The following is a 10,654-nucleotide window of genomic DNA, read 5'->3' as shown; positions in this document are numbered from 1 at the left end:
TTCGCAACTGTACTCTTGGTTCCATTTCTTCTTGCATTAACTCCTTAATTATTTGCTTCCTTCTTTCCAAAACATTTTATTGAGCACCTACTATGTGTGTGCCACTGTGCTTGATGCTGGGAATGTATTCATCACCGTTAAGATGGACAAGGTGGAGCTTCCATTCTAATGAAAAGAATCCTTACTGGTGTTTCTATCTTTTTCCTCTAAAGTGGCTTCATCTCTACAATCTAAAACCACATCTGATTCTCTCCCCTATTAAAAAAAAAGAAAAAAAATTTAGAGTCTCTTGACCTTGTCCCCCTTTCTTTATTCACTTCCCTTCGCTTGTCAGCCATACTCGATGAGAAAACATTACAATGTCTTTGAAACTTGAGCTAACACCAACTATTTTTAAAGAAACTTGATCCATACCTTGCACCCTATACAAAAATAAACTTAAAATGGAATATCGACCTAACTATAAAACTTTTAAGAAATCATAGAAGAAAATCTTTGACCTTGGTATAGGCAAAGGTTTGTTAGATACTGTATTAGTCTGTTTTTGTTGCTTACAACAACAGAAAAAATACACTGAACTGGATGATTTATAAAGAAAAATGAAATTTGTTGCTTACAGTTCTGAGGCTTAGAAGTCCAAAGTCCATCTGGTGGTGGCGACAGTGACCCAGGGGTCTCACATTGCAAGATGGTGGAAGCAGAGAGAGCAGAAAGAGCAAAAGGCAGACTCTCCTCTTTTAAAGCCCTCAGAACCACACCCCTGACCACCATTTTTAATCCATTCACTACTGCATGGTCTTACAGTCCAATCATCTTTTCAAGGCTCCACCTTTCAAGTACCATAAGAGGATTTCCCATCCTCTTAACAGTCACAATAGGGGCCAAGTTTCTAATACATAAAACTTGAGGGACACAATTCAAGCTTCAGGGAGTTTTGGGGGACATAATTCAATCCACTACAGATATATTACCAAAATACAAGCCATTTTGATAAATTGGACTTCATCAAAATTAAGTCCTTTTTCTCTTTGAAAGATACTGATTTGAAAATGAAAAGATTAGCCATACATTGGGACAAATGATATTTGCAGATGTTATAAAGAATTTGTATCCAGAATAATAAGAACTCAAAACTCAACAAAAAAATAAATAACTCAATTAAAAAATAGGCAAAAGATCTGAACAGACATTTTACCAAAGTAGACATACAGATGACAAGTGAGCATGTGAAAAGATGCTCAGCAGCACTAGTCATTAGGGAAATGCATTTAGAACCACAAGGAGATAACCACTATAGATTCACTAGAATTGCTAAAATTAAAAAGACTGACTAAAACAAGTTTTGTGAGGATGAGGAGAAATTAGACTCTCATACACTGCTGGTGCGTATGTAAAATAGTAAAACAACTTTGGGGAAAAGTTTAGCAGCTTCTAAAAAAGGTCCACCGATGCCTATCATACGACTCAGCTGTTTTACTACTAGATACTTACCCAAGTGAAAAAAATTAGCCAACACAAAGCCTTGGACACAAGTGTTTCTAGCAGCTTTATTTGTAATAGTCCAAAATTGGAAAAATCCAAATGTCCCTTAGCAGATGCATGCATAAACCAATTGTGTTATATTAATGCAATGGAATACTACTCAGCCATAAAAAGGAAAAAACTATTGATACACACAACATGCATGGATATCAAACTTATGATGCTGAATGTAAGCCAGGCAAAAAATAATTGCATACTGAATTATTCCATTTATATAAAACTCTAGAAAATGCCAAGTAATCTATAGTGACAGAAAGCAGATTAGTGGTTGCCTGGGGATAGGGGACTGGGGAGGTATGGGAGGTGAAATTACAAAGGGGCGTGAGAAAACGTTTTTGGATAATGGATATGTTCATTATTTTTATTGTGATGACAGTTTCATGACTGTATGCATATGTCAAAATGTACCAAATGATATCCTTAAATATGTGCAATTTATTTTATGTTATTTATGCCTCAACAAAGATATTTGTTTTTTAGAAGGCTACATAATGTTCGATTCCATTAATATGACATTCTTGCAAAGAAAAAACTATAGGGACAGGAACCATATCAGTAACTGTCAGGATATAGGGGTAATAGGAGGGGATTACCACAGTGTGACATGGGAAACATTTTGGGGATGATGGAACTGTTCTACATTTTGACTGTAGTGGCTACGTGACTATGTTTGTCAAAATTAATAGGACTGTACACTAAAGAGGATAAATTTCATTGTATATAAGATATAGCCCAATTTTAAAAATAGAAAAAATAATCAAATAATCCTATGAAAGCCAGAGGTGTTTTTATTTGTTTTTATTAAATTTCCACACAACAGTACATATATAATATCAAATATGCTTTTATTTATAAATCAGATTTATTACTTATATATTTAAAACCAAAATACATTTACAAACCAAATTTTAAAAGCTGCAAATTTAACACCATTCAAATAAGCAACCTTCATTTAATAAGATGGACAATATTATTTTGCTGAAAATAAAACGTGGGTGGTTACAGAGCCTTTCTCCAACACATTCCACCTTTCCATCCCCAATTCCTAGCACAGAGTGCAACTCTCTCTCAAGTCCTATATCCCCTCCTGGATGGTCCTTCTCTTCTTCTAACTCTTCCCCTTCTCCTTGATCCTCAGTGCCACCCTCTAACCTCCAAGTTTCCAGCTCCAATTGTGTCTCAGCCTCAGACGTCAGTCTCCAGTCATTTTCTGCTACACATAGGTCTCCTGCTAGATAAGGAGAAAAGGGGAGCTTCTGATCCTAAAACTGGAAAAGGAGGAAAAGAGAGGATAGTGGACACAAATCCTTCTCCTCATGCTGAGAATGTGTCTCTGTCACAGCACAGAACGACTCCTTCTGTTACTTTAGCCTTGGAGGTGCCAGGCTGGAGAGGGATGGGAGGGGAAGAAAGTGCCTCCCTGCCAAGCCTATTGTCCCTTTCTAGGCTCTGAACCACGTGAAGACAGGGGCAGTTTCACTGTATCCTCAGTGACTCGCAGTACCTGGCATATGTCAGCTAATCAATGAATGAATAAAAGAGTAAATGAGCAAATCAATCAAATTCATTCAATTATGATGAACTGAATAAATACTCAAGATTAAATGGTGCAACCAAATACAACTTAATGTTTTTCTTAATGAATTTATCAGTAGGTGTGACAGTAGCCTCTGGTTCATGCACCTACTCTCTATAACATCCAATTGATTTTTGTCTTTTCTAGATGTCCTGTTTTCTGGAAGAGGCTTTGGGGACCAATTTTCACACAGATTTCTGTCCAGCTTATCTTAGTAAAATGCTTTAGAAGTTCATATGTTTTTAAAATAAAACATTATAGGCTCTATAATCCAGGGCAAATTGGGAAATTTCTGAGACTCGATTTCTTCAGCAATAAAGTGGGGATACTAATAGCAACAACTTCACAGAGTTGATGTGAGGATTGAATGTCAGGACATGTGAGGATTGAATGTACAGGGTGTGACACAAAGTCATGGTGAATGCAGCCTCTTCTTCCTCCTCCTCTGTCTCCTTTTTCTGCTCCTCATTCTTACTACTACTGTCACCATCACAGCCTTGGCTGTATTCTTGCTTTCTATTTCCCCTCTAGATGCTGGTATATAGCCTTGCCTAGCTGGGGGAAGTATTCTGAATAAATTTGAGAGACTTACCAGCTTCCACCAAACAGAGAATTGTCTTTAAAGAAAACAACAATAACAACCTTATTTTCAAGAGGAAAAGTGGCACTATATTAGAATGCATTTTTGGCCATACAATTTCTACAGAATTTATTCCTGAATCTCTAGTCTAGGGGAAAAGTGACTTTCTAAAAGGAAGAGGGGTAGGCTGTGGTGCTGTGAGGAGATAACAATGACCTTGCCCTTGGGCCCGGCTCTGCAGGGGAGGTGGTGTAGGCTGGTGGCACGAGTCCAGGGTTTTAGCTGGGTTAGGTTTTTATCCTTCTGTTGATGTTCTTGTTGTATGATTTGGAGTCCATTCTGCCACCTCTCTTAGCTCCACATTTCTTCTTCACAAGTGGGAATAATGACACTGACTTCATATGAGGATTAAATGAGGTCATACAGGTATAGAGGAAAGAAAAATGCTATTTAGAAACCTCATGTCAGATGATTCCTCATGAAAGGGCCTCCACAAATGAAAATGTATCCTTGTGTTGATGGGCCATCTACTTCTGGAAGGCAAAGCCACAGCCCCATCTGGACGGGAGAGGCCGAGATGTAGTGGGGCAGTTCAACTAACTTGCTCTGAGTAATAAGTATGGTGACTTTTTGAGATTCTCCTTGAAACTCAAGAAAAGGAATTTGGGCCCTGGAACTAGAGGAAAAGAAAAAATGAGGGAACAAGGCTAGAGTGATCTTTTTTTTTTTTTTTTTTTTTTTTGTCGTTTTTTCGTGACCGGCACTCAGCCAGTGAGTGCACGGGTCATTCCTATATAGGATCCGAACCCGCGGCGGGAGCGGCACTGCGCTCCCAGCGCAGCACTCTACCGAGTGCGCCACGGGCTCGGCCCTAGAGTGATCTTTAACAACAGTCATATCAGATAATAAAGTAGAGGTGGTTTTGTCTTTGATGCTCTGGTTTAGTGCCTGGACGCTAGTGGACACTCAATAGATATTTGAAGGATCAGTGAACCAACACGTGTCCAGAGCAATGCTGTCCAATGGAAATATGATGTGAGCCATGTATACAGTTTTAAATTGTCTAGTACCTACATTAAAATGTGTACAAAGAAAACAGTAAAACTAAATTTAATAATTTATTTTATTTACCCAGCATAGCTAAGATGTTATCACTGGGACATATAACCAATACAAAAATTATTGAGATATTTTACATTTTTTGTACTGTCTTCAAAATCGTTGTGTATTTTACATTTAGAGCACATCTCAGTTTGAATTAGCCACATTTCAAGTGTTTAATAGCCACATGTGGTTAATGTCTCCTGCACTGGACAGTGCAGGTCTGGAGTATACTGGTGTTCAATATATGGTACCTGTTAGAAATAACAATGCAGAACTTCAGAGGAAGAAAGTTTTATTTTGAGAGCTGTGGGGAAGAGCTGCAGCCAGTGGTCAAGTCGGCAGGGTAACTATGAGGCTTCATTCACCTGCTGACATCTGGAATATCAGGGAGACCTCAAGTGCCCCCAGTAAATGAGTAAGGTCACTGGGCTGGGAGTAGGGTGGACATATATGCAAAAGCCCATGCCATTCAGACACCACAGAGAGAGTGGAGAGCAGAGGACACCAAGGGAGCAACAGGCTTGTTGCATGGGTGGGAGGTGACAGTGGGCAGCCGGCTTTGCAGGAAGGCCTGTGCTCACAGAGGTTCTCAAAATGGAATCCAGCCAACACCACCGGAGATCTCACAGAAACGTAGTGTTCCTGGGATTTGTTGGTGGCACAGTATGTCTTAGTCTGTTTGTGCTGCTATAACAAAACACCACAGACTGGGTAATTTATGAACAATAGAAATGTATTTCTCACAGTCCTGGAGGGTGGGTAGTCCAAGATCATGGTGCTGCAGGTTTGGTGTCTGGGTGAGGGCCTGGTCCCTTAATGGGCTCTAGTAAGAGCCCTAATCCCACCCATGAGGGCTCTACCCTCACGACCAAATGACCTCCTAAAGCCCCATCTCTCAACACTATCACATTGGTAATTAAGTTTCAACATATGAATTTTGGGGGACACATTCAGACCATTGCAGTATGTAATGCAGATTCTTCTTTCTTCCTGTAAAGTTTCCTTCAGCTAACTTATGGCCATTGGGGATGTTGGAACTAGCTAACTAGACTGTCTACTAAAATGAGTTTGCCCCAGGTTTCTGGGTAGGAAATTGTCTCCTAAGAATTGACTTTTAGAAGTGAGCCACTCACTAGATAATATTCACCATCAAATCCAGGCTCAGTGCTTGGGAGAAGAATCCATGATGCATATTTAAAACTTAATTTTAATGCCACAAGAATGAAATTGTCATACAAGGAAATAAGCTACTTACTCTGGTATCCAAAGCAAGAGCTGCCTCCTGCCCACATTTGACTAATGTTATGTTTCATCACTCTGTGCCATTATCTCTTGTCACAAAGAGTTCCTGAATCAGAGGGACAAAAGGGCAATTAGTGCCAAGTCATCAAGACCTCTTCTTTGCTCTTACAGATCAATCTGAGTGGTGGATTCTGATTCATTCTGCACAGAGTTCCCAAAGGTGTCAGTGGGGATTTGAATGCAGGAAAGAGTTTCAAACATTTAAGGGAGGATTCTGCACTGTAGATCTGAGAACCCAGCCCACAGTTCAGAGTGAACAATCTTAACATTTTGACTTCTCCAGAAAATGAAGGAACCCCTGCTCCAAGATTCAAAGAATATCTGCCAGTAATATTTTCTTGGACACCCATGATTTACAAAAGATCTTGTCATATTGGTGAGAGATTTCCAAGGTGGGTGAGGGAGGTCAGACTTTCACGGGGCTGTTTGCCCAGCACTAAGAACACTGCTAACTTACTAAAATATCAGCTGCTGTTTGACAACACACAGAGGCACACCATGAAAGCACAACTGTTCCTTTCAGACTGTATTAATAGAAAAATCTAGTAAACAAAAAAGATTAGTACAAGAATGTTCCATCGAGTAGATCCAATTTCTCTAAGGAAATGTTAATCCCTACTCACTACAGGCTTTCACATTAAAAAAGTGAGTCATCACTGTATCACTGATTATTTTAAGAGATTTTGTAGAGGTTAATGGATGTTAGAGAAAAATGCATCTGCCTTTTTCGTTTCATTTCCCCCTTTCATATATTTGTAAAGATTATTACAGATATATTCTTGATGAGATAAAACTTTAAAATATATTTAAAGATGCTTATGCGCCCCTCTCCGATTTCATTCTGCTCTTTCTTCTCTAAAATTAAACTACATTATTATGTTTCAGTTTCATGCATGTTTTCTACTTGCTGTGTATGTATGTATCCATAGATAAAGTATACGGCATTGACTTTGCATATTTTAAATTTTAAATGAATGATAATGAGGGCTAATAGTTTGTGTTCCTGAAGAAATTTCTATGAATATATAAGCATACATATATATTTTACATTAATAAGCTCTTATTATATACACTTTTCCATACCTTGTGTTTTTCATTTATTATATCCTAGACATCTTTTTATCTTCACCCATGTAGATCTACCTTACCCATTTTAACAGCCGTACATATTCCATGTCAGATGTATATTAATCCCCAACTTCTTATTGATGGGCATTTAAGTGGCTTACTTTCCTCTGTGGCAATCATTCCTCTATTACAAATATTGCTGAAGATATGTCAGTGCACTCATAAAAGTATATCTAGGAACTAAACTGCTAGAAATGGTGTTGTTAGGTCAAAGGGTGTGTTCAATGTATATTATGGAAGGCATAATTATATCGTGTGTTATGGTTAAAAAGTGTGACTATCCGTTTCTCCATATTCTGAGTATGATCAAATGACTTAACATTGGCCAAGCCTTGATGGAAAATGGCATTGTACTGTTTGAATTTGCATTTCTTTAATTATGTCTGAGATAAAAACCCTTTTCATTTGTTTATTGGCACTCTCTTTTTTTTTCCCCCTTTGAATTGTCTATTCATAGTCTTTTCTCTCTTTTTTTTTGTATAGAGTTTCTTTTCCAAATTGCTATATAATTGTTTTTGTATATGAGGGAAGTTAACCACATTCTCATATGTGTTGCAAATTTTTCATTAAAAAAAAATTTTTTTTTTATTTTTGGCCACAAAACAAGTCTTAATATATTTAAAAAGACTAAGATCATAGAAAATATGTTCTCTGGCCAAAATAACAGAAGGATATTTAGAAAATTCACAAATGTGTAGAAATTAAACAATACTCTCCTAAATAAACAATGGGTAAAAAGAAATATGACACGGAAATTAGAGAGCACTTTGAGATAAAAATCAAAGCACAACCTATCAAAATGTATAGCATGCAGGGCCCATGCAGTGCTTAGAGGAAAATTTATACTTGTACACACCTATACTAAAAATAAGAAAAATCAGTAATGTAAACTCCTAAGTTAAGAAAATAGAAAAAGAAGAGCAAACTAAACCAAAAGCAAATATAAGTAGGAAATAACAAACATTACAACAGAAATATGTGAAATAGGGAATTAAAAAACAATAGAGAAAATCAACAAAATCAAAAGTTGATTCTTTAAAAAGATCAACAAAATTTATAAACCTTTATCTAGACTGACAAGTAAAAAAGAGAGAAGCCTGAAATTACTAAAGTCAGACATAAAGCAGGGGCACGGTAGAGCAGTTGCTTCGTCTACTATGCTGAGTAGGCTTTAAGAGAGAGACGTCCTCTTCTTTTTCTGGTCTCTGCTGGTGACTGTCCTCATGTCACTTCAGTAGGGTGTCTGCTGGGCTGCCTGCATGGCTGCTGTGGCTACTGTTGTGGCATTGGGCTGCTTTTGCCACAGCCATGGCTGTGGCGGTGGCAGTAGTGCGACACCCACGTGGAAGCGGTGTTTTTGGTGTGCTCCTTGCCTGCTTCTGGGTGGGGGATATTGCTCTTGGCTCCAGCCTAGGACCCTGGGTGTGCCCAGATTGGCAACATTTAGAAGTAGTTTCAGAAGCTGGGAAGTCCACAGTCCAAGGGGAGCATCTGGTGAGAGGCTTGTTGGTGGTAGCTCTACAGCAACGCAGGGTATCACATGGTGTAGGGATTAAGTGAGAGCTGTATTCGAATTTTTCTACCAGTTTATTTTCTATTGACTTTGTTTACAGTATTTTTAATGCAAAATTTATGTAGTAAATTCAACAGTCTTTATGATTTCTGGGTTGTATCTTATGTAAGAAGGTATTGCTTCTCTCAAGAATATCTCCTAATATCTTTAAAGTTTCATTATGCTGCACTCACATCTTTGCTTCATCTGGAATTAATTTTCATGTAAGAAACAAGATAGAAATCTAACTTACTTTTTCCCCAGTAGCACCATTTATTGAATAATCCATCCTTCTTGCCCTGATGAGAAATGCTGCTTTTATCATTTCTGTTTTATCTTCTATTCTGATCCAATTATCTTCTGAGTCATCCTACAGTATTACAAACTTAAATTTCTTTAGTTTAGTAGTATGGTTTAATGTCTCATATGGCTAGTTTCTTCAGATTTGTATTTTTTTAGAGAGTAGCTAAAACTTTCAAATAGTGGTAGAGTTCAAAGGAGGACTGACTCTCACTGGAGCCAGCACTAGCCAGCCCCGGTGTACCGCAGAATAGAGTATTGTTGTGCTGTGAAAGACGTCCATAGACCACGCAGGGAATACAAAGGAAAGGATAGTCACTTCCATCTGGGGAAGGAAGGTGGTAGAAGTTTCATGAAAAGAATTTCTGGTGTCTGAAGGTTTTCTAGAAAGACCTGGGATGTAACCCTCTTTTATAGCAAATAGGGCTTTCAAATTTTGCCTATTCTTGGACAAGACAGTCGAGAAGTCTGTATTTAGAAGTATAGGCCTCACGTCCTCAATAACGAGATGACTAACAGTTCCCCAGGTGATCCTGAGGTGCTGCTGGGGACTGAACTGTGGAAACTCTTCTGCTGTGAAAGCCTTAGAGGGCTCCTCATAAGTTCCAAGACTGCAGAATTTGATTCTTATGTTTCTTCCTTCCTCTAGCCTGAGTCCTTACCACTAAACAATTATGGAACTGAACCAGGGCATTGCTAATAAATCTGCCTCACAAAATTGGGGAATGTCAGATCCTGGAATGGTTCGAGCAGGCCCTAAAAAATTATCTACCAGGAATGTTGTGTGGAGGACAGGGAGATTGGTCTGGAAGATAGTAGAGTTTCTTCCGCTTTCCAATAAACTCCGTGGTACTATGAAGAGTCAGGATGGAGTCATTTTTTAGAGGTTTTTAGAATGAACATTTTTGAGTCCCCGCAGTATCCTGTAGTTAATTGTATTTGTTGTAGGGGAGTTTCTGACTTGGCTGAGATTTAAGCCCGTGTGGCCCTGTGGAAACAAAAGAGGTTGGAGACACAGCTCAGGGGCTGTGGCCAACGCTACCTCCTTCACGCCCCCTCTGCCTCTTCAAGGTACCAGTACCCTCCCTGGTCTAGATGGGGAACAAGGAATAAGTTTGTGTGGCATCCCCCAAGGGCTATCATGGGGTCACCTGTTGATCAGCCAGAATGAAGTGTGTCCCTCTTCCCAGCACACCTCGTGCAGTGTCTTTTCTAGCTTACTCTTGAAGATGGACACATTCTCTTTTCTGTTTACACCATAAGCACTCAATAAATAGTATACATTTGTAGTCGTAATAATCCACGGTTGCCTCAAGACACAAGCAAACCCTTGAGTAAAACCAGCAATCGTGGACTCCAAACAACTGTCACATCTCAGGCACCTCAGAGCAAGGCTGCTGTTTGGTAGCCCGTGACCTTTCGGAGCAAGCCGGCTCCTTGGTGTGACTGGGGGCGGGGGGGGGACCAACAGCTTTCCCAGAGTGCACAGGGGCAGCAGTGGACAGCTGTGTTTGCTGAACTGTTTGATGTCACCTCTCTATTTAGTCCCTGGACTAGAACTGAGAAGACA

This window comes from Cynocephalus volans, chromosome 1, assembly GCF_027409185.1.
Source record: "Cynocephalus volans isolate mCynVol1 chromosome 1, mCynVol1.pri, whole genome shotgun sequence".
In the NCBI taxonomy this organism is placed as follows: domain Eukaryota; kingdom Metazoa; phylum Chordata; class Mammalia; order Dermoptera; family Cynocephalidae; genus Cynocephalus; species Cynocephalus volans.
The sequence above is the reverse complement of the archived record's forward strand: the minus strand, read 5'-3'. Positions refer to the sequence as shown.